At 49.0% G+C, this 25,387-nt stretch overlaps 1 protein-coding gene across 1 annotated transcript in view; it reads left to right on the forward strand.

The window, feature by feature from the left end:
- Positions 1 to 2,159: 2,159 nt before the first annotated feature.
- The window catches only part of PCMTD2 (protein-L-isoaspartate (D-aspartate) O-methyltransferase domain containing 2), a 57,499-nt gene continuing 34,271 nt past the window's right edge, over positions 2,160 to 25,387 (forward strand). Inside the window, exon 1 of the mRNA XM_063959219.1 lies at positions 2,160 to 2,181. The gene's annotated coding sequence lies outside the window, so the exon portion shown is untranslated. The remainder of the gene's footprint in view (positions 2,182 to 25,387) is intronic.

Here is a 25,387-nt window from a genome sequence, read left to right on the forward strand (position 1 = left end):
CCGGACCCGCCACCAGGAGACAGATCCCTGCACAGAGTTGGCAGTGCAGGGGTGATTGAGCTGAGCTGGGGACCGAGGAAGCAGGTAGGGTGCAGGGACACGGGAAGGGCTACTGAGTGAGTGTGCGGTGCTGCATTCGCATGTGCAGGGCCAGACAGAAACAGTGCTCTCTCAGTGTCTGCTCCCTTCTCCAGCCTGGTGCCCCCACCTTTACTGCCCCTAGCCCCAGTGTCTCCCATCCTGCCAGCCCAATGTTTCCCCTTCCCTCCCCAACCAGCCCACTGTTCCCATCTCACTGCTCTCCCATCTAGAACCCCCCAGTGAGTCTAGACATACTGATCCCTCCGCACCAGCCCAGTGTTACCCCTTTCACTGCCCCCTTCCCATCCTGCCAAGTGCCTCCCCACTCATAGTGCCCTGGGCCCCCCAATCCAGCCCAGTGTCCCCCACCATCTCACTAACTCCCTTATCCCAGTATCTACCACCCTATCTGCCCAGTGTCTCCCCTCTCCCAGCCCCCTGCCCCCATCTCACTGCCACTCAGCAAGGACATCCCCTCATTCAGCCCAGTGTATCCCCTTCTACAGCCTAGTGTTTCCCCCTCCCACCACCATCTCTCTGCCCCATTTCCATCTAGGCCGGTGTCCCATATATAGATCCCACTGCCTGTCACCTACTGCCTTTCTGTCTCCAGCTATCTCTCCCCATCACTTTTCTCCCGTTACCCATTGCCTTCTACTCTCAACCTGACATCACCCACTGCCTCTCCCCGTCACATTCTCCCTGTCACCTACTGCCTTTCTGTCTCCAACTATCTCTCCCCATCACTTTTCTCTCCTGTCACCCATTGCCTTTTACTCTCTACCTGACATCACCCACTACCTCTCCCCGTCACATTCTCCCTGTCACCCACTGCCTTTCTTTCTCCCACTATTTCACCCCATCACTTCTCCCTCCTGTCTGCCTCTCCCTGTCACCCACTATCTCTCCCCGTCATCCACTATGTCACAAACAATCTCACATTCTGTGGCGTCACCCACTGCCTCATGGATATGGCATTCTCTTTGAAGCCACAACCATTGTTGCAAGGCCAAACCCACTTTTCTGGAGCACGTGCGTCTTATGTGCGCACTAAAGTACCTCCCCCTCATTTCCTCTGTCATGGTGCCCCCCCCCCCCGTCATTTTGTTCTGGATCCGCCCCTGAGTGTCATTGTGTTTCTCAGTATGAGTGTACATGTGCCTCTACCTCAGTATGAGTGTCAGTGTGTGTGTCTCAGTGTGAGTGCCACTGTGTGTCCGTCCCAGTATGAGTGTCAGTGTGTGTGTGTCTCAGTATGAGTGTCACTGTGTGTGTGTCTCAGTATGAGTGTCACTGTGTGTGTGTGTGTGTGTGTGTGTGTGTGTGTGTGTGTGTGTGTGTGTCTCAGTATGAGTGTGTGTGGGCCTCAGTGTGAGTAGTTGTGTATGTGTTACAGGGCTCACTGGGAAACATCCAGTACCTGTAATGCTATACCTCACACTCTGTTAAAGGTGTGGCATTTGATATGCCGGCTGTCGGGATCCCAGCGCTCAGCATACCGACGCCGGAATCCCGACAGCCGGCATACCGACAACTATTTTCCCTCTTGGGGTGTCCACGATCCCCCTGGAGGGAGAATAACAAGCGCCACTGTGCCCGCAAGGGGCTCTTTTGTGCTCGCCCCACTGCCAGTATACCAGCGGTCAGGATCCCAGCGACGGTATGCTGGGCGCTGAGATCCCTAGCACTGTCATACCGTAGTACACCCAGTTAAAGAAGTTCCCTGCACACATACTGTATCACAAAAGGCCTGCAGTTGCTGAGAGTATAGGCAGATTCAGTGGCAGCACCAAGCACTGAGCCCCCCCCCCCCCCCCCCTCACAGCAACAGGCGTGCTGCACAGGAGGGAGGGGGGGGGGGTATGCCCCAGGCCGCTCCGTCATTTATGTCCTGGTCCGCCTCATCTACAGAAAGTGGACCAGTGGTTTATGCATCTGCAGCCTGATCCAACTGTCATTGTGGGACCAGCACCAGCATGTGATACTACTATAGACTTTTTTTTACTTTGTCCTACAGACCTACGGAAGACCTGTAGGTCCATAGGCTGTGATGGATGCCGACTGATTGCTTCTCCGTCTGACGGTTACTCCTCCTTGCAAGTAAGTAGTGGAGTTTTTTTTCCATGCGTCAGCTGTAGCTGGTGTGAAACTACATTGTCCAGTATGCCCTGCTTCTTTTTTGGCAGGATATGCTGGGACTTGCAGTTCCACATTGGCTGGGGGTGCCACATTTCACCTATATTTGCAACATAAAAACTGTCAATGAACCAACATAGTATATCACAAGATATATAGTGTATGGCTGAACAAGACATCCGTACCTGCTGCTCAGAAAACGTATTTGTCAGTTTGTCGTGTTCTATTTTTTTTACCATTTATTAGTACTGAAATCTAACTGCACACACTAAAAATAAGCTGCCCAACAACAATCAGAATCCCGATGCCGGAATCCCAAGAGTCAGCATACTGAATGTAAGTATGCCGGGGAGGGTTACAGTTAGGCTGTGGGGGGAGGGGGTTAGGGTTAGGCACCATGGTAGGGTTAGGTTGCAGGGGGGGAAATTAAAGTTAGACTGCAGGAAGGGAGGGTTAGGCGGCAGGTAGGGGAGGGAAGGGGGTTAGCATACTTTCCTACGAGGGGTTGGGATTATGGGGGTCATTCCGAGTTGATCGCTAGATTAAAATGTTCACTGCGCTGCGATTAAGTGAAAAAACAGCACTTCTGCGCATGCGTATGCACAAAGTACTTTCACAATGGCCGATGTAGTTTCACACAAGGTCTAGCGTTGCTTTTCAGTCGCAATGGCGGCCTCAGAGTGATTGACATGAAGTGGGCGTTTCTGGGTGTCAACTGACCGTTTCCAGGTAGTGTTCGAAAAAACGCAGGCGTTCCAGGAAAAACGCAGGCGTGGCTGGGAGAACGCAGGGTGTGTTTGTGACGTCAAATCCGGAACTGAATGGTCTGAAGTGATCGCAAGCGCTGAGTAGGTCTGAAGCTACTCTGAAACTGCACAATTTGTTTTTGCTGCCGCTCTGCGATCCTTTAGTTCGCACTTCTGCTAAGCTAAAATACACTCCCAGTGGGCGGCGGCATAGCGTTTGCACGGCTGCTAAAAACTGCTAGCGAGCGATCAACTCGGAATGACCACCTATAAGCAGCAGGATGCTGCTGTCATTCTTCTGACTACCGGCATCCTAAGCGTCAGGATCCCTTTCCCAAACTGCTGTAGGGTGTATTCTCTATACAGTCTGCAACATTTTTGATACGTTATTATCCAATTGGCGGAACAGTAGCATAGGGTAAGCATTACTGCCTCACAGCACTCAGGTCATGAGTTCAATTCCTGGTCATGGCCTGTCTGTGTAGAGTTTGCATGTTCTTTTTATGTTTCTATGGGTTTCCTCTGGGTATTCCTGTTTCCACCCACACTCCAAAAACATATGGTCAGGTTATGTGGATTTGTCTGTGTGTGTTTGCATTTTAGAGAGTATCACTCCCATTCCAGTGGAACAGGGAGAGATATGAATTCTGATGTTCTGTGTACAAATTAGTGGCACTATATAAGTAAATAATAATAATAATAATTTTGATACTAAGATAGGGCCTTGCACATATGTTGGAGAAGCCATCACGTTTTCCCTTTGTACTTAGCAGGAGCACATTAATTTGCTGTTCTGATAATAATAAAGGGCTATATGCAAGTTATGTACTGGGGAGCATTGTGTTTTGGTTTTTCCTGTCAGGGCAAATGTGTGTTTCTTTTACCCTGTGGAAGCCAATGTGTTTTTTTCTTTTTTTCCTGAAAGGGGTCATTGTGTTTGTTATTATTTGTTCCTGTGGATGCCAATGTGTTTTAGTTTATCCTGTGGTGGCTGATAGGTGTGATGGTGGGAGGCTGAAGTCTTGCCTAGGGTGCCGAGAAACCTTGCACCGGCCCTGGTGTGGAGAGATTGGAGGGGAGGAGTGGGAGGGATGGGAGTGGTAGGGTGGGGTGGGAGGGATGAAGGTAGTATGTGGAGGTGTGGCGTGGGAGGGAATTTTTTGGAGGGAGAAGTGGGAGGGATGGGAGGGAGTATGGATTGGCAATGTAGGTTGTGAGTCAGAGGGATTTAGGGAGGGTGTGAGTCCAGTGGAGGGAAGGAAATTGTGATGGCTGTAGGTAATCTGGTTGGGAGGGATTGTAATAGGTAGGGTGGGAGGGAATTAGGAACAGAAAAATTAGAGAAGGAGAGAGTGTGGAAGGGAGGCAAAGTATCCAGGAGGGAGGGAGTGTAGGTGGGAAGTATTTAGGGATGGACGGAGATGGTGCAGGAGGGATGGAAAGTGAGCAGGAGGAATTTAAGGATGGAGACAGTGAAAGTGGGCAGGACTTAGTGAGTGTTGGAGGAAGGGTGGGTAGGATGGAAGGTGGGAGTATGAGAGGTAGGGAGTCCCTTTTTTTTTGTAATGGAGGGTGTGTAGGATGTAGAGTTTTAGGGATGGGGAGAGTGAGTGTAGGAGTGAGAGAAAGTGTGCTGGAGGAAATTAGGGATGAAGTGTTGGAGGATGGATCCTAGAGAGAAAAGTCTGATAATGAACTAAATGACAATGGAGGTCATTCCGAGTTGATCGCTCACTAGCAACTTTTTGCAGCGCTGCTATCAGGTTAAATCTCGCAAAACTGTGCATGCGTATGCACTGCATTGCGCAGGCACGTCATACGGGTACAAAGAGGATCAGTGCTGGGCAATGGATTTAGCCGATGGCAAGGTGATTGACAGAAAGAGTGCGTTTGTGGGTGTCAACTGACCGTTTTCTGGGAGTGCTTGGAAAAATGCAGGCGTGTCCAAACATTTGCAGGGCGGGTGTCTGACATCAATTCCGGGACCAAAAAGACTGAAGTGATCGCAGCGGCTGAGTAAGTCCAGAGCTACTCAGAAACTGCAAAAAACTTTTTTGTGCCGTTGGCTGCAAAAGTGTTTGCACACTTGCAAAGCTAAAATACACTCCCCCATAGGCGGCGACTATCTGATCGCAAAGCTGCAAACAGTTGCTAGCGAGCGATCAACTCGGAATGACCCCCAATGCTAGAAAAAAATACATTAACCAGGATGAAAACATCAGAGTAACATTTTTTAGTAGAAAACCAGCAGTCACCTGTATCTGCCTCTTTGAAATCTTACAATGTAATGTCAAATAATATTTGATGGACACACCACCCATCATAGAACTATTTAATCACAACAGGGACAATTTTATAGGATGCATCACATTCTAGATCTTAATAAATCTAGCAAGAAACAGTTCCCTATAGGTTTGTATAGGGTCTGATTTTGTGATAAAAAATGAGGAGACTTGATACTATATCACCAATATCTGCTACGGTTCTCTGTAGATAAATCCAGGGAATACATAATATTTTAAGGTACCACAAATTTTATTTGATTAAAAAGCCCCTAAATAGCATTATGTATTTATATTTTTTTGTCAAAATCCAAAACCAGAATTAGTAAACATAACGTGCAGATTTGTTTAATAAATGTGTCTCCCTATATAGCCCGTCTAAATGTTTCTCTGAAAGCCATTTTTTTTACTTATATTTTTGTTTCAAATCGAAAGCATTTAATATCTCTATGTGCTACTTTCACTATAGGCCTTAAAATGCATTTGATAGGATGGTATTTTGTCGGCCAGACTTAAAATAGCTGACTCATCTGCATATGGAGATAATGTACTAATGTACTGTATTACTTGTGGAGCCCAAAACTTGCAACGTTGTAGTAAGTGTTTAAATTGCAACATATTTTCATATTCTACTTACTGGTTTGAACTGCAGTATCTTAAGTAGTGACAGTAATTAAACTTAAATAGTTTTAAGAAATTCAGCTTCATTACTACTGTGGCAGTCAGGTAGAAATATAGGGGGTAATTCAGAGTTGATCGCAGCAAATCTCTGCATCGCAAGCGGCGGATTTTAGCCAAATGCGCATGCGCAAAGTGCCTAATCTGCATGTGCAGGGGCCGCCGTATGACAAATGTGCAGAAATACACATGGATTTTGTGTTCGCAGCCACGCAACGACAAAGAGGCGTGTTGAAGGCGGTGCGGTGGCATGGCTTCGCAGGCTAGAGAAAAGGGCCGTGAAGGTGGGCGTTTTGTGGGGGAGTATGCTAGGGGCTGCAGGCGTGGTTTTTGCACCGCTGCAAAGCTAATCTCTGTCGGTACACACTAAAAGTTTGCAGCTGCTGAGTAGGTCTGGGGCTGCGCACAGCTAGCGAACGCTCGGCACAGGTGCCTGACAGGGCGCACCCAGCTAATTATTGCCGATAGAGCACAGCTGTTTGCAATGCAAACGCATGAACAGGCCATTGCATCTCTAGCTCTCTGAAATGGTATATACTTTAACACTCCCTGCAAATTTTTTTACCCCCCTGTTCAATTCACAACCAATACAAATGATTTTTTTATATCAATTACATGCATACTTGCCGACTTTTAGGCTGCTCTCTCCGGGTGAGAGCAGCAAGGTCAGCTCAGCAGGGGAGCGGGCAGTGACGTAACGTACTGAGGGGGGCGGACCAGAGGCGGGATGGGGGCGTGGTGGAGGTGGGGCAGGGGTGTGGCCGTGGGATCGCGTCATGTAAGCCACGCCCCCCGCTGTGTAATGTCACTATTACCGGCATTATAGAGCAGGGGGTGTGGCTATGATGACGTGATTCAACAAGAATCACGTCATCGCCTGCCCGGACCGCCCACTTTACTCGCTAAGTGGGCAGCCGGGCAGAGGGACCCCTGAAATCAGGAGACTTGCCTGCTCTTCCGGGGGGCAGGGAGGGTCACCCGATTTTCGGAAGCCTCCCGGCCATTCCTGGGGAGTAGGCAAGTATGATTACATGTGTATTGCACATGTACAACATGTTGTTTGTAACAGGGACGTGCAGTCAGGGGAGGCAGGGGAGGCAGTGCCTCCCCTGTCCTTAATTATTAAAATACAAAGAAGATACTTATGACACAGATTCTGTGTCATAAGTATCTGCTTAATCCTTTCTATTGTTTAAATGATGTAAAAAAAAAAAGATTTTACAGGTGTTCGGCGGCACCGCTCTCGGTGCCTCCTGCTGTCTATAAGTAAGGTCCGGAATAGGGGGGCGGGGCCAAACATCGGGCTGTAGAAGCCCATTATAAAAAACCCTATAAGCGGCACTAGTATGAGTGCCTCTGTGACAGGGGTGTGCTTTTAGCCCATATGAAAGCACGCCCCTGTCACTAACACTGATGTGATTGGGCAGGGCCGGGCTGGTTGCCCGGCACCAAACCACCTCCAAATCCTGGGCTGGCTGTGTATGACTCTAGACATCCCTCCCCTGCCCCCCGAATTTACCAGCGGCGGCAGATAATCCCCCCCTCCCCGCTGCGCTCCCCCGCCATCGTTTAAAGCCGCCGAGGCCGTATCACATGCAAAGAGAGCAGCGGAGGTCCTGCCCCCTCACAGGGACGTCCGCCGGCGCCATCCACGCACAGGCAGCGCCAGTGCTCCGGGGAACTGCGGGGAGAACACCTCTGCTGCTGGACTCCAATGGTAAGGGGGGGGGGGAAGACCTCTGCTGTGGGACTCCGGTGAGGGGGGGGGGGGGATGACCTCTGCTGCGGGACTCCGGTGGTGGGGTGAGGGGGTGGGGAGATTACCTCTGCTGCGGGACTCCGGTGGTGGGGTGGGGAGATGACCTCTGCTGTGGGACTCCGGTGATGGGGTGAGGGGGTGGTGACCTCTGCTGCGGGACTCTGGTGGTGGGGTGAGGGGGGGGGGACCTCTGCTGCGGGACTCTGGTGGTGAGGTGAGGGGGGGGAGACTTCTGCTGCTGGACTCCGGTGGTGGGGAGAGGGGACGACGACGACGACTTCTGCTGCGGGACTCCGGTGGTGGGGTGAGGAAGGGAAGGAGAAGACCTCTGCTGCGGGACTCTGGTGGTGGGGAGGGGGGGGGACTTCTGCTGCGGAACTCTGGTGGTAGGGAGAGAGGGAGTCCGCTGCTGTGGGTCTTTGGTGGTGGTGTGGGGGGGAGTCCGCTGCTGTGGGGCTCTGGTGGTGGGGAGAGGGGAGTCCGCTGCTGTGGGTCTTTGGTGGTGGGGAGAGGGGGGTCCGCTGCTGTGGGGCTCTGGTGGTGGGTGGGGAGAGGGGAGTCCGCTGCTGTGGGTCTTTGGTGGTGGGGAGAGGGGGGGAGTCCGCTGCTGTGGGGCTCTGGTGGTGGGGAGAGGGGAGTCCGCTGCTGTGGGTCTTTGGTGGTGGGGAGAGGGGGGGGGAGAGTCCGCTGCTGTGGGGCTCTGGTGGTGGGGAGTCCGCTGCTGCGGGTCTCTGGTGGTGGGTAGAGGGGGGGGGTGAGTCCACTGCTCTTGTGCTCCGGTGGTGGGTAGAGGGGGAAGGAGTCCGCAGCAACACAGAGCGCACACAGTGATAGCCACGGTTCGCAGGTTGGGTTTGCCATGTGACACAGAGTGTGATGAATCTTAAGGGGGTACACACGGAGCGCTGTTCAGCTCATTTCTAAGCAATCTGACTAGATTGCTTAGAACATCGCTCCATGTGTAGGGGTGCCGGCGTCAGCGATGCGATGTAGCAGTATCGGGCATTGGCTCGGCGACTATAGGATTATTCGGCGGTACTCGAAGGACATTATGGCTGCAGTGCCTCACCAGCCACTGACCTCACCGCACGCCACTGGTTTGTAAAGCAAATGTACACATTTTGTATATTTTTTTAACACAAAACTTTGCCTGTTTCTGTGTTCACATTGCTTACAGCTGACAAATTGCTTTGAGCTGTCCATCAAGCTGCATTGTCCATCCAAAAAGTACATACTGAATTTATATATCCCACATACATGCCATGTTTTACGGATTACTACATTTGTAGTGTGTTTCTTATAAAAACATTCCCAATATAATGCACCCTAACCTATCATGTTATTAACTCCTGCTTGACCTAATACATTCCTATCGGTTAATTAGGTCAGATGTGAGTTTTATTAAAGATGGCAATGTAGCCCATCGTAACCAAACAGATTCCAGATCTTATATTGTAGAATGAGCAAAATACCTGTGAAGTATACTATTTGTTGTTTCTATAGGCTACATCCCATCTTCATTGAAACTCCCATCTGACCACATTTTCCTCCTACTATGTTTTGTATATCCACACAAACATACAAAATAGCATTAGTTTATTTTACAACAATCAAATACATTACCATGGACCACAATAAAAAAAAAACACCATTTAATACCCAAGTGTAAGGGGGTTTAATTTTATATCAAATCCAAGCAATATTACATTATGTTCACAAAAAAACAAAGTATAAGGTACAAAATAGTACATAACATGGCACAGCAAAAAAAACTGCCTGTGCAGAAAAGAGGATGCCAGTACCCAGCAGTGAAGTCCCCCATATACTGTCCAACAAACACAACAAGAGACTGGTCTCATTACCATGGCAGAGGAAGATTCTGGTCACAATACCAAAACCCAACTATCAGGACCACAATCTGAAGAGGAAGGTGGGACAAGTTCACAGGCTAATGCATCACAGGCACTGAAATAAAAGAGAAGACACCAAACCCCATTCAGCAGGAGGGAGCTTGACATTCTGTTCCCACAAACCATTATGAAAGCATTTTAGAACATAAAGAACATGGGCGCTGGGAAATGTGACGGCATCTGGAGAGAATTTTTTTTTTTCCCTTTTAGTCCCTGCCTGAAGGGGTTGTTGCTCTGTGGTAGGTCTGCGCATTGATCTTCGAGGGTCCTGCCCAGTGGGATCTTGTTCCTGGGCAGGGGATGGGCCAGATGTCACCTCCCTGAGACTGTGGCCAAGGAGGGTAGTGATGGTCTGTATGCCTTGCCCAATAGTGGTGTTGAGGTCCTGGGCAAAGGAGGAGATGTTGCACATGCCTTGTCGCACACTAGAGGTCAGGTCACTGACCCTGGAGGACAGCTCACGGACCTCCCAGAGCATCTGGTCAAGGAAGTTGGTGTTAATTACTCCATGACTGACTATATCACTCAGAAGCTCTGGGAGACTGCTTTGGGGAAGGGGGGGAGGGTGGGGGGGGCAGTGTGGGCCTCGGATGGTGGTCTATCCTGACCCACAATGGAGGTGTCACTACTTCCACCTCCTCAGCCTCAGTGAGCTGCACCTCCTGCGCTGTGTTTGGAAAAACAGAAGGGGGAAAAAAGAGAAAAAACTTAATAATTTTATAAATGTACACAGTAAACAGTTGGCAATATATGTTTAAAATATTCCCTTCAAAGGCATATGGACATTCCATGGCAGGTGTGTCGGTGTCCATTTCGGACACACCTGCCACCTCCTCATAGAACACACAGACCATTGCTTGCTCCTCCAGGTCTGTAAATTCTGCACTCTCAGGGAGTGGCCCTGCCCCTGTTGCCCTCAAAGCGATTCAAGGCGCAGACTTTTTCTGCTTCAGGCGGGACTTGAAGTCAGCCCAACTACATATGTTTTGGTGGTTAAGTGAAAGAAAACTAAAATAAACATAAGTAAATTTGTAGCATACTTTTTGGACACATTCCACAAATTGTATAGCTAAAGCAATCTTAAAACTCACGCCATACATTAGTTTGCAAAACTTGGAATCATACATAAAAATTTTTTTTCCAAATTATGTAAACAAAAAATCTTCATAGATGTTGTAAGTTAGCAAACAAAGATGTAGTGGTTCACTTATGTCTCACCTTCTCAAAGGTTACATATGTAATAGTATTGGTTGCTATAGGCAACATGACTTAGGAAATGGTGTTTCTCTAACGTCCTAGTGGATGCTGGGGACTCCGTAAGGACCATGGGGAATAGACGGGCTCCGCAGAAGACATGGGCACTTTAAGAAAGAATTTAGATTCTGGTGTGCTCTGGCTCCTCCCTCTATGTCCCTCCTCCAGACCTCAGTTTGAATCTGTGCCCGGACGAGCTGGGTGCTGTTCAGTGAGCTCTCCTGAGCTTGCTGTAAGAAAGTATTTTGTTAGGTTTTTTTATTTTCAGGGAGCTCTGCTGGCAACAGACTCCCTGCATCGTGGGACTGAGGGGAGAGAAGCAGCCCTACTCTCTGCAGATAGGTCCTGCTTCTTAGGCTACTGGACACCATTAGCTCCAGAGGGATCGTACACAGGATCTCATCCCGGAGCCGCACCGCCGTCCCCCTCGCAGAGCCGGAAGACAGAAGCCGGGTGAAAGAAGCAAGAAGACTTCGAAATCGGCGGCAGAAGACTCCAGTCTTCACTGAGGTAGCGCACAGCACTGCAGCTGTGCGCCATTGCTCCCACACTACACCCACATACTCCAGTCACTGTAAGGGTGCAGGGCGCAGGGGGGGGCGCCCTGGGGAGCAATTAGAGACCTCTTTGGCAAAAGTTTGCATATATACAGTTGGGCACTGTATATATGTATGAGCCCCCGCCAAAAATTGTACATTAAAGCGGGACAGAAGCCCGCCGTCGAGGGGGCGGGGCTTCTTCCTCAGCACTCACCAGCGCCATGTTTTTTCTCCACAGCACCGCTGAGAGGAAGCTCCCCAGCCTCTCCCCTGCAGTTACACGGTAGAAGAGGGTAAAAAGAGAGGGGGGGCACATAATTAGGCGCAAAAATCAATATAAACAGCAGCTACTGGGTTAACATTAAGTTACTGTGTTATTCCTGGGTTAATAGCGCTGGGGTGTGTGCTGGCATACTCTCTCTCTGTCTCTCCAAAGAGCCTAATGGGGGAATTGTCTTCAGATGAGCATTCCCTGAGTGTGTGGTGTGTCGGTACGTGTGTGTCGACATGTCTGAGGTAAAAGGCTCCCCTAAGGAGGAGATGGAGCAAATGTGTGTGTGAGGGTGTCTCCGTCGACAACGCCGACACCTGTTTGGATATGTGTAATTAAGTGCTAAGGTGAATTTATTGCAGGGAATCTACCCATGTCTGTCCCTATGTCGCAGAGACCTTCAGAGTCTCTCAATGCTCACTATCCAAAATAATAGACACTGATATCGACACGGAGTCTGACTCCAGTGTCGACTACGATAATGCAAAGTTACAGCCAAAATGGCAGGAAAGTATTCAATATATGATTATTGTAATAAAAGATGATTTGCATATCACTGATGACTCATCTGTCCCTGACACAAGGGTACACATGTTTAAGGGGAAGAAAGCTGAGGTAAATTTCCCTCCTCTCATGATGAAAAAGAGCGGGAATCTCCAGACAAGAGACTGCAGTTTCCCACAAAGAATTCTCAGGGAGTATCCTTTCCCTACTAGGGCCAGGATACGATGGGAATCTTCCCCTAGGGTGTCACGTTTGCCCAAAAGGTAGCCCTGACTTAACAGCTATCCTCAGGGATCCTGCAGATAGCGTGCACATTCTGGTACACTACTCAGACCGGCGATTGTGTCGGCATGGGTTTATAGCGCTGTAGCAGCGTGGACAGGTACCTTATCAGCAGAGATTGAGACCCTAGTATGTATATATATATATATATAGGTATATATAAAGATATATATATTGAAGATGCTGTCTTAAGAGATATATATATAAAACATGCCCAAAGAGACATTAGTCTACTGGGTTCTAGAGTCAACGCTATGTCGATTTCTGCTTGACGTGTCCTGTAGAATATGCAATGGACAGATGATGCCGACTTAAGAGGCATATGGAATGCTGAGGATTGTGTGGAGAAGGGATCTCGGACCTGGTCTCCACAGTTATAGCTGGTAATTCTGATCTTTTGCCTTATATTCCTGCACAGCCTAGGAAAGCACGACATTATCAAATGCAGCCTTTCGAACACAAAGAAACAAGAAAGTCCGAGGTGCGTCCTTTCTTGCCAGAGGCAGGGGCAGAGGAAAGAAGCTGCACAACACAGCTAGTTCCCAGGAACAGAAGTCCTCCCCGGCCTCTACAAAATCCACTGCATGTCGCTGGGGCTCCACAGGCGGAGCTAGGCCTGGTGGGGGCACGTCTTCGTAAGTTCAGCCACAAGTGGGTTCAGTCCCTGTTGGATCCCTGGGCAATAGATATTGTGTCTCAGGGATACAAGCTGGACTTTGAGGAGATGCCCCCTCACCGACGGCCCTGCCGGCTTCCCCCCACGAGAGGGAAATAGTGTTAACTGCAATTCACATATTGTATCTTCAACAGGTGGTGGTCAAGGTTCCCCTCCTTCAACAAGGAGGGGGTTATTATTCGACCATGTGTAGTCCCGAAACCGGATGATTCGGTCAGACCCATATTGAATTTAAAATCCCTGAACATATACCTGAAAAGGTTCAAGTTCAAGATGGAATCGCTAAGAGCGGTCATCGCAAGCCTGAAAGGGGGAGATTTTATGGTGTCTCTGGACATAAAGGATGCATACCTTCATGTCCCCATTTATCCACCTCATCAGGCGTACCTCAGAATTGCGGTACAGGATTGTCATTACCAATTTCAGACGTTGCCGTTTGGTCTCTCCACGGCCCCGAGAATATTCACCACAGTAATGGCGGAAATGATGGTGCTCCTGCGGAAGCAAGGTGTCACAATTATCCCGTACGAGGACGATCTCCTCATAGAAGCGAGATCAAGAGAGCAGTTGCTGAACAGCGTATCACTTTCTCTGGAAGTGTAACGGCAACACGGCTGGATTCTATATATTCCAAAGCCGCAGTTGGTTCCTACAGCTCATCTGCCTCTCCTAGGCATGATCCTAGACACAGACCAGAAAAGGGTTTATCTCCCGATAGAGAGAGCTCAAGAGCTCATGACACTGGTCAGGAATCTATTAAAACCAAAACAGGGTCAGTGCATCACTGCACTCGAGTCCTGGGAAGGATGGTGGCATCATACGAGGCCATTCCCTTCGGCAGGTTCCATGCGAGGACCTTCCAATGGGACTTACTGGACAAGTGGTCCGGATCACATCTTCAGATGCATCAGTTAATCACCCTGTCCCCCAGGGCCAGGGTGTCACTCCTGTGGTGGCTGCAGAGTTCTCACCTTCTAGAGGGACGCAGATTCGGAATTCAGGACTGGGTCCTGGTGACCACGGATGCTAGCCTCCGAGGGTGGGGAGCAGTCACACAGGGAAGAAATTTCCAAGGTCTGTGGTCAACTCAAAAGACTTGCCTTCACATCAACATCCTGGAACTAAGGGCCGTATACAGCGTCCTACGTCATGCGGAGCACTTGCTTCGCGACCAACCGGTTCTGATTCAGTCAGACAACATCACCGCAGTGGCTCATGTGAACCGCCAAGGCGGCACAAGGAGCAGAGTGGCGATGGCAGAAGCCACCAGAATTCTTCGCTGGGCGGAGAATCACGTAAGCGCTCTTTCAGCAGTGTTCATCCCGGGAGTGGACAACTGGGAAGCAGACTTCCTCAGCAGACACGACCTCCACCCGGGAGAGTGGGGACTTCATCAGGAAGTCTTCACACAGATCACATATCGGTGGGAACTGCCACAGGTGGACATGATGGCATCCCGCCTCAACAAAAAACTACAGAGGTATTGCGCCAGGTCAAGAGACCCTCAAGCAATAGCGGTAGACGCCCTGGTGACACCGTGGGTGTTCCAGTCGGTCTAAGTATTTCCTCATCTTCCTCTCATACCAAGGTGCTGAGGCTAATAAGAAAAAGAGGAGTGAGAACAATCCTCATTGTTCCAGATTGGCCACGAAGGACCTGGTATCCAGATCTGCAAGAAATGCTCACAGAGGACCCGTGGCCTCTTCCTCTAAGACAGGACCTGTTGCAACAGGGGCCCTGTCTGTTCCAAGACGGCTGCGTTTGACGGCATAGCGGTTGAACGCCGGATCCTAGCAGAAAAGGGCATTCCGGACGAGGTCATTCCTACGCTGATAAAGGCTAGGAAGGACGTGACAGCTAAACATTATCACCGTATATGGCGAAAATATGTTTCTTGGTGTGAGGCCAGGAATGCTCCTACAGAGGAATTCCAGCTGGGCCGTTTCCTCCACTTCCTACAGTCGGGAGTGAATTTGGGCCTTAAATTGGGCTCCATTAAGGTCCAGATTTCGGCCCTATCCATTTTCTTTCAAAAAGAGTTGGCTTCTCTACCAGAAGTTCAGACGTTTGTAAAGGGAGTGCTGCATATTTAGCCTCCTTTTGTGCCTCCAGTGGCACCTTGGGATCTTAACGTGGTGTTAAGTTTCCTGAAATCACACTGGTTTGAACCACTTAAAACGGTTGAGTTAAAATATCTCACGTGGAAGGTGGTCATGCTATTAGCCTTGGCTTCGGCTAGGCGTGTGTCAGAATTAGTGGCTTTTCCACATAAAAGCCCCTATCGGGTTTTCCATATGAAGAGAGCAGAATTGCGGACCCGTCCACAATTTCTGCCAAAAGTGGTGTCATCTTTTCATATGAACCAACCTATTGTGGTGCCTGTGGCTACTCGTGACTTGGAGGATTCCGAGTTACTGGATGTGGTCAGGGCTTTGAAGGTTTATGTAGCCAGAACGGCTAGAGTCAGGAAAGCGGAGTCGCTGTTTATCCTGTATGCATCCAACAATCTGGGTGCTTCTGCTTTAAAGCAAACTATTGCTCGCTGGATCTGTATCACGATTCAGCAGGCTCATTCTGCGGCTGGATTGCCGCTGCCAAAATCAGTTAAAGCCCATTCCACTAGGAACGTGGGCTCTTCTTGGGCGGCTGCCCGAGGGGTCTCGGCATTACAACTATGCCGAGCTGATACTTGGTCAGGTTCAAACACTTTTGCAGAGTTTTACAAGTTTGATACCCTGGCTGATGAGGACCTATTGTTGCTCAATGGGTGCTGCAGAGTCATCCGCACTCTCCCGCCCGTTTTGGGAGCTTTGGTATAATCCCCATGGTCCTTACGGAGTCCCCAGCATCCACTAGGATATTAGAGAAAATAAGATTTTACTTACCGGTAAATCTATTTCTCGTAGTCCGTAGTGGATGCTGGGCGCCCGTCCCAAGTGCGGACTTCTTCTGCAATACTTGTATATAGTTATTGCTGCAATAAGGGCTATGTTATTGTTGCATCAGGGTTGAACTGATGCTCTGTTGTTGTTCATACTGTTGACTGGGTAAGTTTATCACAAGTTATACGGTGTGATTGGTGTGGCTGGTATGTATCTTGCCCTGGATTACCAAAATCCTTTCCTTGTACTGTCAGCTCTTCCGGGCACAGTTTCTCTAACTGAGGTCTGGAGGAGGGACATAGAGGGAGGAGCCAGAGCACACCAGAATCTAAATTCTTTCTTAAAGTGCCCATGTCTCCTGCAGAGCCCGTCTATTCCCCATGGTCCTTACGGAGTCCCCAGCATCCACTACGGACTACGAGAAATAGATTTACCGGTAAGTAAAATCTTATTTTACATCTTAGTTAATGCATACAATAGTGTTTGTAAGTGTTGCTTAGTATGTACTTACTGTCTTCGAACTTCTCGGGGTGTGCAGACAATTGGGCCCACCGCATTAACTGAGTCAGTTATCTCCCTCCAGATACAGTACTTCGTCCCAGCACCCATGTTAAAAAAATCTTTCTCCCTCTCTCAATCCTCCTCCCCCTCTCAACCACCCTACCCCCCTCAAACTTCCACCTCTCAATCTTCCTCCCCCTCTCAATCCTCCTCCCCCTCTCAGCCACCCTACCCCCTCAAACTTCTGCAACCTCTCAATCTTCCTCCCCGTCTCAATCTGCCCCCCTTCGCAACCACCCTCCCCCTCTCAATCTGGCCCCCCCTCTCAACCACCCTACCCCTCTCAATCTGCCCCCCCCCTCTCAACCACCCTCTCTCTGCAAATGTTGTGTCTGTCCCACCTGTAGTGCACACGGTTTTGCCCAACTGCTAACAAATTTGCTGCTGTGAGCAACTCTGAATTACCCCCATGTGCACTGCAGGGGGGGGGGGAGCAGATATAACATTTGCAGAGAGAGTTAGATTTGGGTGGGTTATTTTGTTTCTGTGCAGGGTAAATACTGTCTGCTTTATGTTTACACTGCAATTTAGATTTCAGTTTGAACACACCCTACCCAAATCTAACTCTCTCTGCACATGTTATAACTGCCCCTCCTGCAGTGCACATGGGCTTTCATTCCGAGTTGATCGCTAGCTGCCGTTGTTCGCAGCGCAGCGATCAGGCTAAAATTCGGCACTTCTGCGCTTGCGTATGCGGCTCAATGCGCACGCGCGACGTACTTTCACAAAAGCCAGAGGCTGGAGATCGAGACCAGGCCATCAGGGACCAACTCCTGGCCATGCAGGCCAATCTACAGGATCTGCCGGGCAATGTTGCCGAATTATTGAATTTATTTAAAAAAAAAAAATTATATGTTATTTTTGTAAAAAGTTGTTAACTTTAATTTTAACAGTAAAATTATAAAACTATGCTATTGTGTTGTGTTTTTATTATACAGACTTTTATGCCTTTATATCTGTATTTTTTCAGTTTCATCTATCCTTTGAACCTTCAATATGTGTCTATTTATCTTTGTCCAACTTTACTTTCATTTTTTTTTTTCTTTTTTGGGGTGGTGGTGGAACTACATATTTTTAACATAAAAAGAAAAAATATATAGAATAACAAAATAGTATAGTGTATGCAAGGACGTGCAGTCAGGGGAGGCAGTGCCTCCCTTGTGATTAATTTTAAAAATCATACAAAGAAGATACTTATGACACAGAGGGGGATATCCAATTATCCCCGTTAAAACATTGGGTCCGAAAAACGGATGGTTTTGGCCGTTTATCAGACTTTTTTCCGATGTTTCACCATTTTTTTTTTTACAGGCTATCCTGTTAAATCGCGTGTAAAAAAAAACCTTTCTCCCAAAACCACACAGGTTAAGTGAAACCTGTGTGTTTTCGGGTGAAACAGCCTCGTTTTCGTCCTGTTTCCGGGGATTCTGTGTTGCCTTTCCGGAGGCAGGTGAAACAAAATCCCCGATAAGCCGGCGCGTGCTGCGGCTTATCGGGGCTAATTAGATAGCCCCCGGCGAGACAATTAGCCCCGGTAAAAAAACGGGGCTAATTGGATATCCCCCAGAGTCCGTGTCATAAGTATCTTCTTTATTTAATTGTAATAATGTTATGTGTTTAAATTACTTTGGGAGGCACTGATAGCAGTGCCTCCCATAAATAATGGGAACGGGGGCAGAGCCGTTGGCAGGGCCAAGCACTGGGCTGTAAAAGACCATGAAAAAAGATAGGGAAAGCGGCAGTAATCCAAGTGCCTCGCTGACCGGGACACCATCCCCATGTCAGCGAGGAACCTGTGATTGGACAGCGGATCCAGTCCTGGATCCGCTGTCCAATTACCCACACGCGACACTGGAGGCGGAAGTGGCGGCGGGACCCGGCGGCTGTGACTGGCATTGGAGCTGCAGCAGCGACGGCCCTGAAGTGGGAACGAGGGATGAGTGCGGTGTCTCTCTCTCTCTCTACTTGGACAGAGTGCTCACCTCTCCACCTCGCCTTCCAGATCCCGGATCTGCAGCAGGTAGAACTCCTTGCTGTCCTGGGACACCGGCTCCGCTGCCACCTGTTGCCACGGTTTCCCCTCCTTCCTGGCGAAGGCGCTGCCCTTCCCCTCCTTCTTCTTGTGATCCCCAGTGCCGTGCCGGGGCGCTCAGACTAATGTAGCAAGGCGTCCCGTTACTAAGCAACGGGGAGTAGGCGGCTCCACTGTCAGTGACTGAGCGAGCCGGGCCTGTTCCACACCCTGATCTGCCACAGGGGGGCTGCATCTTCTAAGTTTCTCTCTCCCCCCCCCCCCTCCTGTGTATTGCTTCAGGAACGAAGTTTGTAAGTATTTATTTTCATTCTTACAGGTACCCCTATTGGATTCTACTGGTCAAGTGGACGTGATCGGCGTGGGATGTAGGTAAGCATGTGTGAGTGCGAAAGTGTGTTTTAATAAATTTTTACTTTCAAGGTGTGTGTGTTGTGTTTTTATTTGGGTATTTTTTTGTTGTAGAACTACAGGCACCCACGGGCCCGTTATTTCCCCGCATGCTGGTACTTGAGGTTCTCCAAGTACCAGCAAGCGGGGGAGGCTTGCTGGGCCTTGTAGTTCCACAACAAAAAAACAATATTATTTTTTTAACACACCCCTGGACCTTGGGTGCCTGGAGGTGGGGACCCCTTGATTTAAGGGGTCCCCACTACTCCAGGGAACCCCAGCCAGGGGTGACTAGTTGGGGGGGTAATGCCACGGCCGCAGGGACCTAGATAAATGTGTCCCCCGGCTGTGGCATTATGTCCCTGGCTAGTGGAGCCCGGTGCTGGTTTTAAAAATATGGGGGACCCCTACATCTTTTGTCCCCTGTATTTTTAGAACCAGGACCGGACTAAAAATAGGATTTTGGTACTTACCAGGTAAATCCTTTTCTTTGAATCCATAGGGGGCACTGGAGTACTCTTGGGATATGGACGGCTTCCGTAGGAAACAGGGCACTGAATATTTAAATTTAGAACACTCCACCCCTCCATATCCCCGAGTACCTCAGTGTTTTTTACTGAGCCGAACAGGAACTATAGAGAGGTTGACAATGGAGTATTACATATAACATAACGGACAACAACGAAGTTGACACATAACGTTACTGACAACTAAACAGTTGACACCATAACCAGCAGTTGATAATTTGAACCAGTCGGTGAGAGTGTGTTACCATAAGATCCTCTGAACTTACCACAAACCAGGTAAAACTGCTCTGGGTGGGCGTCCAGTGCCCCCTATGGATTAAAAGAAAAGGATTTACCTGGTAAGTACCAAAATCCTATTTTCTTTTTCATCCACTAGGGGTCACTGGAGTACTCTTGGGACGTACCAAAGCTTCCCCCGTGGGCGGGAGAGCTGTTTGGCACCTGTAACACTAGGCGGCCAAAGCTAGATGCTGATGCCGCAAACGTATCAAACTTGTAAAAGCGCACAAACGTGTGCACTGAAGACCATGTAGCCGCATGGCAAAGCTGCGTCGTAGAAGCTCCACGACCAGCTGCCCATGAAGTTCCCACAGAACGTGTGGAATGAGCTGTTACTGATGTAGGCGGCTGTAACCTAGCATTAAGGTAAGCCTGACGTATAGTCAGTTTTATCCATCTGGATAAGGTCTGCTTAGAAGCTGGCCAACCCATCTTGGCAGCATCATAGAGAACAAACAACGTATCCGTCTTACGAACTGTAGACGTTCGGGATACAAAAACGCGTAATGCGCGTACCACATCCAGAGTTCCAGAATGTGCTGTTAACACAGGAACTACTATTGGTTGATTGATGTGAAAAGATGACACTACCTTTGGTAAGAAAGCGGGATTCGTCCGAAGTTCCGCTCTGTCATCATGAAACACCAAATACGGAGGCTTGCATGACAAGGCACCCAAATCTGAAACACGCCTTGCCGAAGCTAAGGCTAGAAGAAAAATTGTTTTCCAAGTGAGAAACTTTATATCCACTTGCTGTAAGGGTTCAAAAAATGAAGACTGTAAGAAATCTAAAACCAGATTCAAGTCCCATGGCGCTGTAGGTGGAATGAATGGAGGCTGTACTATGAGGACACCTTGTAGAAAAGTGTGTACCGACGGCAATAAAGCCAATCATCTTTGAAAATAAATTGACAATGCAGATACCTGCACCTTTAGTGTAGATAAACGTAGTCCTCCATCTAACCCCGTCTGTAGAAATAACAAAAGACGGAATAACTTGAAAGATGATGTCGGAAACTTCCGAGCTTCACACCAACCTATATAGGCACGCCAAATTCTGTAATAATGAGCTACCGTAACCGGCTTCCTAGCTCGCAACATGGTTGGTATCACCGATACTGGAATGCCTTCTCTTCTTAAGAGGGCGGTCTCAACAGCCACCCCGTCAAACGCAGCCGCGCTAAATCGGGGTAAAGGAACGGACCCTGTTGTAACAGGTCTGGACGTAGTGGGAGTGGCCAAGGATCGTCTACGAGTAGTCCGCGGAGATCCGAGAACCAAGCTCTCCGAGGCCAATGAGGCGCCACTAGTATGACTGTGACAGACTCTCTTTTGATCCGTTTTAGCACCAGAGGGAGCAGCGGAAACGGTGGAAACAGATACACGAGGCTGTACGACCACGCGACGGTGAGAGCATCCACCGCCACTGCCTTTGGATCTCTCATTCTGGACACATACTGGAGCGTTTGGTGATTGTGGCGAGACGCCATCAGGTCCACCTGAGGGTAACCCCACCGCTGAACCAACATGTGAAACACTTCTGGATTAAATGCCCATTCTCCTGGATGAAAATCCAGACGGCTGAGATAATCCGCCTCCCAGTTGTCCACTCCCGGAATGAACACTGCCGACAATATCACCTGGTGGTATTCCGCCCCAATTTAGGATTCGAGCTACTTCCCGCATTGTCATGCGGCTTCTCGTTCCTCCTTGTTTGTTGATGTATGCGACTGCCGTCGCATTGTCTGACTGCACCTGGACAGTCTGAGACCGAAGCATGTGCACTGCTTGTCGTAGCGCATTGTAAATTGCGCGGAGTTCCAGGACATTTATAGACAACAATCTTTTGTGATCCGCCCAGAGACCCTGGAGCTGACAATTTTGAACTACAGCTCCCCAACCTCTGAGACTTGCGTCCATCGTTAGAATTATCCAATTCCAGCCGCAGAACAGTTTCCCTGCGGTTAAATTGTGTTCCTTGAGCCACCAGAGCAGAGACACTCTTGCCCTTGGCGACAACCTCACCCTGTGGTGAATCTGCAGATGCGAGCCCGACCACTGTGCGAGCACATCCAGTTGAAATGGACGCGAGTGAAATCTTCCGAACTGAAACGCTTCGAAAGCCGCCACCATTGTTCCTAAGAGGCGAATGCACAAATGTACCGAGACTGTGCGTGGCTTGAGCACTAATTGTACCAGATGGCAAATAATCTGTACTTTCTGTTGTGGTAGGTAAATTCTTTGATTGACTGTATCGAAAATCATACCTAGGAATTGAAGGCGTTGAGACGGAATTAGATGTGATTTCTTGAAGTTGACAATCCAACCGTGGTGAACCAGTACATTGTACGTTAGCAGCGCATGTTGGAGAAGTATCTGTTGAGACGGGGCTTTGATGAGCAGATCGTCCAAATACGGAACTATTGTCACTCCCAGGGATCTGAGATGAGCTATCATCACAGACATCACTTTGGTGAATACCCGAGGCGCTGACGATAGGCCAAACGGTAGAGCCTGAAACTGGTAATGGTTCTGGCGTATTGCAAACCGCAAGAACCTCTGATGAGGCTGCCAAATCGGAATGTGTAAGTACGCATCCTTGAGATCTAGCGCAATCATGAACTCCTTTGGCTCTAAACTTGCAATCACTGAGCGCAGAGATTCCATCTTGAATCTGTAGTAAGTTACGTACCGATTGAGACCCTTTAAGTTCAATATTGGCCTGACTGAGCCATCTGGCTTCGGTACCACAAACAGACTGGAATAATAACCCTGACCCTGTTGGTGTACAGGGACCGGAATCGAAACTGCTGAATCCAGTAGGGACTGAATGCCAATTTGCAGAACCGCCCTCTTGTCGTCCGACAGAGGCAATCCTGTCTTGAAAAACCGCAGTGGCGGAAGACAGTCGAACTCTATTTTGTAACCTTTTAACACTAAATTGCGGATCCACCCATCCGCGGATGTCTGGAACCACGCCAAATGGAACGTCTGAAGGCGTGCTCCCACAATCGGCGAACCGAGATGGGCTGGTAGCCCGTCATGCCACTGGCTTGTCAGTAACCTTAGCGTCCTGACGACTTGTGTTGGTTTGTTGTAAACCACGTCCGCGACCACGTCTACCAGGCGTGGCTGTTCCTCTGCCACGTCCGCGAAAGGACTGCAGTCTAAAGGATTTGAACGAAGGTCCAGAGTACCTCCTTCTTGGTACCGGTGGAGGCAATGGTAAGAAAACCGACTTTCCACCCGTAGCCTCAGAAATCCATGTGTCCAATTCAGGACCAAACAACTTCTTGCCATCGTAAGGTAACGCCTCTATACCTCGTTTGACCTCTGCCTCCGCTTGCCAAGAACGCAGCCAGAGTGCTCGTCGTGCCGTAACTAGCGGCGATGAAATACGAGAAGTGAGCTGACAGACGTCAGTAGAAGCTGTACAGAGATACTCCGCAGCCTCACACATTTGATCAGCAAGAAGTATAAGGTGTTCGTCATGGAGGGCAGACTTAAATTCTGTTATCCATACTATGAGCGCCTTAGTGACCCAGATACCAACCAAGCCAGGTCTCAGCAGCACTCCTGCTGCTACATACATGGACTTTAGCATAGTTCCTATTTTGCGATCTGAAGGGTCTTTAAGCGTAGTAGCCGCTGGCACTGGTATAGTTAATTTCTTCGTAAGCTTCGACACTGATGAATTAACTATAGGTGGATTCTCCCATGTACATGTCACCGAGTCTGGAAACGGGTAACTAGACTTAAATCTGCGAGGTATAGAAAACCGTTTATCTGGAATCTGTCGAGTTTCTACTAACATCTTATTAAGAGACTCCGACACAGGAAAACTTATTGGAGTTCTCTGTCGTTTAGTAAATACGACCTGATCATTTGTGAGAGGCTCCTCAGTTTCTGTAAACTTCAGAGACTGACGCACCGCTCTGATGAGATTATCAATTCCTGAGCTGTTAAAATCCTCACTATCTGACTCCACTTCGCCCTCCTCACCCTCATCTTGTGCCGTGAGGTCTGGCATGGAATCGTCAGAATGCAACATAGCAGAAACTGGTAAATCATAACACATATGAAATTTATCCCGTCTACCCAAAATGGATTTGGACCTTTCGCAAGGCTGAGACTCCTCTGGTAGTTCTGGCAGTCTCACTCTAGACTCAGATCTTGCCGTTTCCCGCTCCTGTCGAGCGGCGGTCAATTCTGATTGCAAACCAGCCAGTACATTAGCTAGCATTTCCCATGGAGGGTCCGGGGAGGAAATAGTCTTTAAAACCGGAGCAGAATGTTTATTCGGAACCGAATCCACAAAACATACTGTACATGTGGTAGATCCATCCAGTAACACACTGCTACAGACTTTGCAATTATGCTGTTTAGTTTTTGCTGGTGCCTTACTCATTATGGCGACAGACAATACAATACACAAAAAACAGACACTTGCACGACTCAGTAAAATAGTACCAAGGTGTCTATATATATATATCTGGCCAAGTGCAGTACACGTGGCCAGTACTATGAAATGTGATCCCAAATTCCCACTAACACCCCTGCGCCTCCGGTGGAGTAGAGATGTAGTACTGGAACGTTCTGGAATCACAACAGGAAGCATGGTTAGAAATGGCTGCCATGCTTACCCATATAATCACAGTGCAAGTTAAAGTGACATTTATATGAAATCCTGTGTAATTAACCCTGCAGCCTAGCATACTGCTGTTGCTGCAGGTTTTCCCTCTCATGCCGCTGATTCTGTTACATAATCACAGTATAATTCCCCCCCTCCCCCCTGCATGCTCCGTTGCGGATGCAGTGCGGGCGGGCAGCGCAGCGTGTGGGGCCGCCAGCGGTAGCCGGGTAGTGGGACGCGCAGGAACTGAGAGCGGGGAGCGCGTCTTGAAGCGCTGTGAACAGCGGCCATGCAGCGGTGGGGGCCGGAGCAGCGGCGGCGTCTGCAGAGGGATCCTGGCGTCAGTCAAACAATGTCCCCACACAGCGGGGCGGCAGCGGAAGCTGACCGCCCCGTTCAACATACCTTGACTCCTGCTGCTTGTGGTGAGGCTCCGACGGGGCTTCTCTGCAAGCGCCGGCCAGCCTGTACAGGAGGATCTGTTTGGCTGTGAGGGTGCTCATTCAGTGAGGACCGACACGCCACAGCTGCTATTAGCAGCTTGCACTATCCCTGACCCTGCCTTTTGGAAGGGGGAAAGGGATGTGTATGAAAAAAGAAAAAGTCACTTAAAACAAAAAATATTCAAAAAAAATTGTGGACCCAGCCACATTGACCTGTTGCTACTTCGAGCACAGAAAAAACACTGAGGTACTCGGGGATATGGAGGGGTGGAGTGTTCTAAATTTAAATATTCAGTGCCCTGTTTCCTACGGAAGCCGTCCATATCCCAAGAGTACTCCAGTGACCCCTAGTGGATGAAAAAGAAAGCCTGTTGCTGGTTGTCTAAATACGGGGAATGCCTGTCCAATTTTCCCCCCAGTATTTAAACAACCAGGACCGGCTCAAAGAGCCCGAGGCTGGTTATACTTAGGAGGGGGTACCTTACGCATTTATTTTTTATTTTTTAACCCATTCAGACCCTT

This window comes from Pseudophryne corroboree, chromosome 3 (genome assembly GCF_028390025.1).
Source record: "Pseudophryne corroboree isolate aPseCor3 chromosome 3, aPseCor3.hap2, whole genome shotgun sequence".
NCBI classification, from domain to species: domain Eukaryota; kingdom Metazoa; phylum Chordata; class Amphibia; order Anura; family Myobatrachidae; genus Pseudophryne; species Pseudophryne corroboree.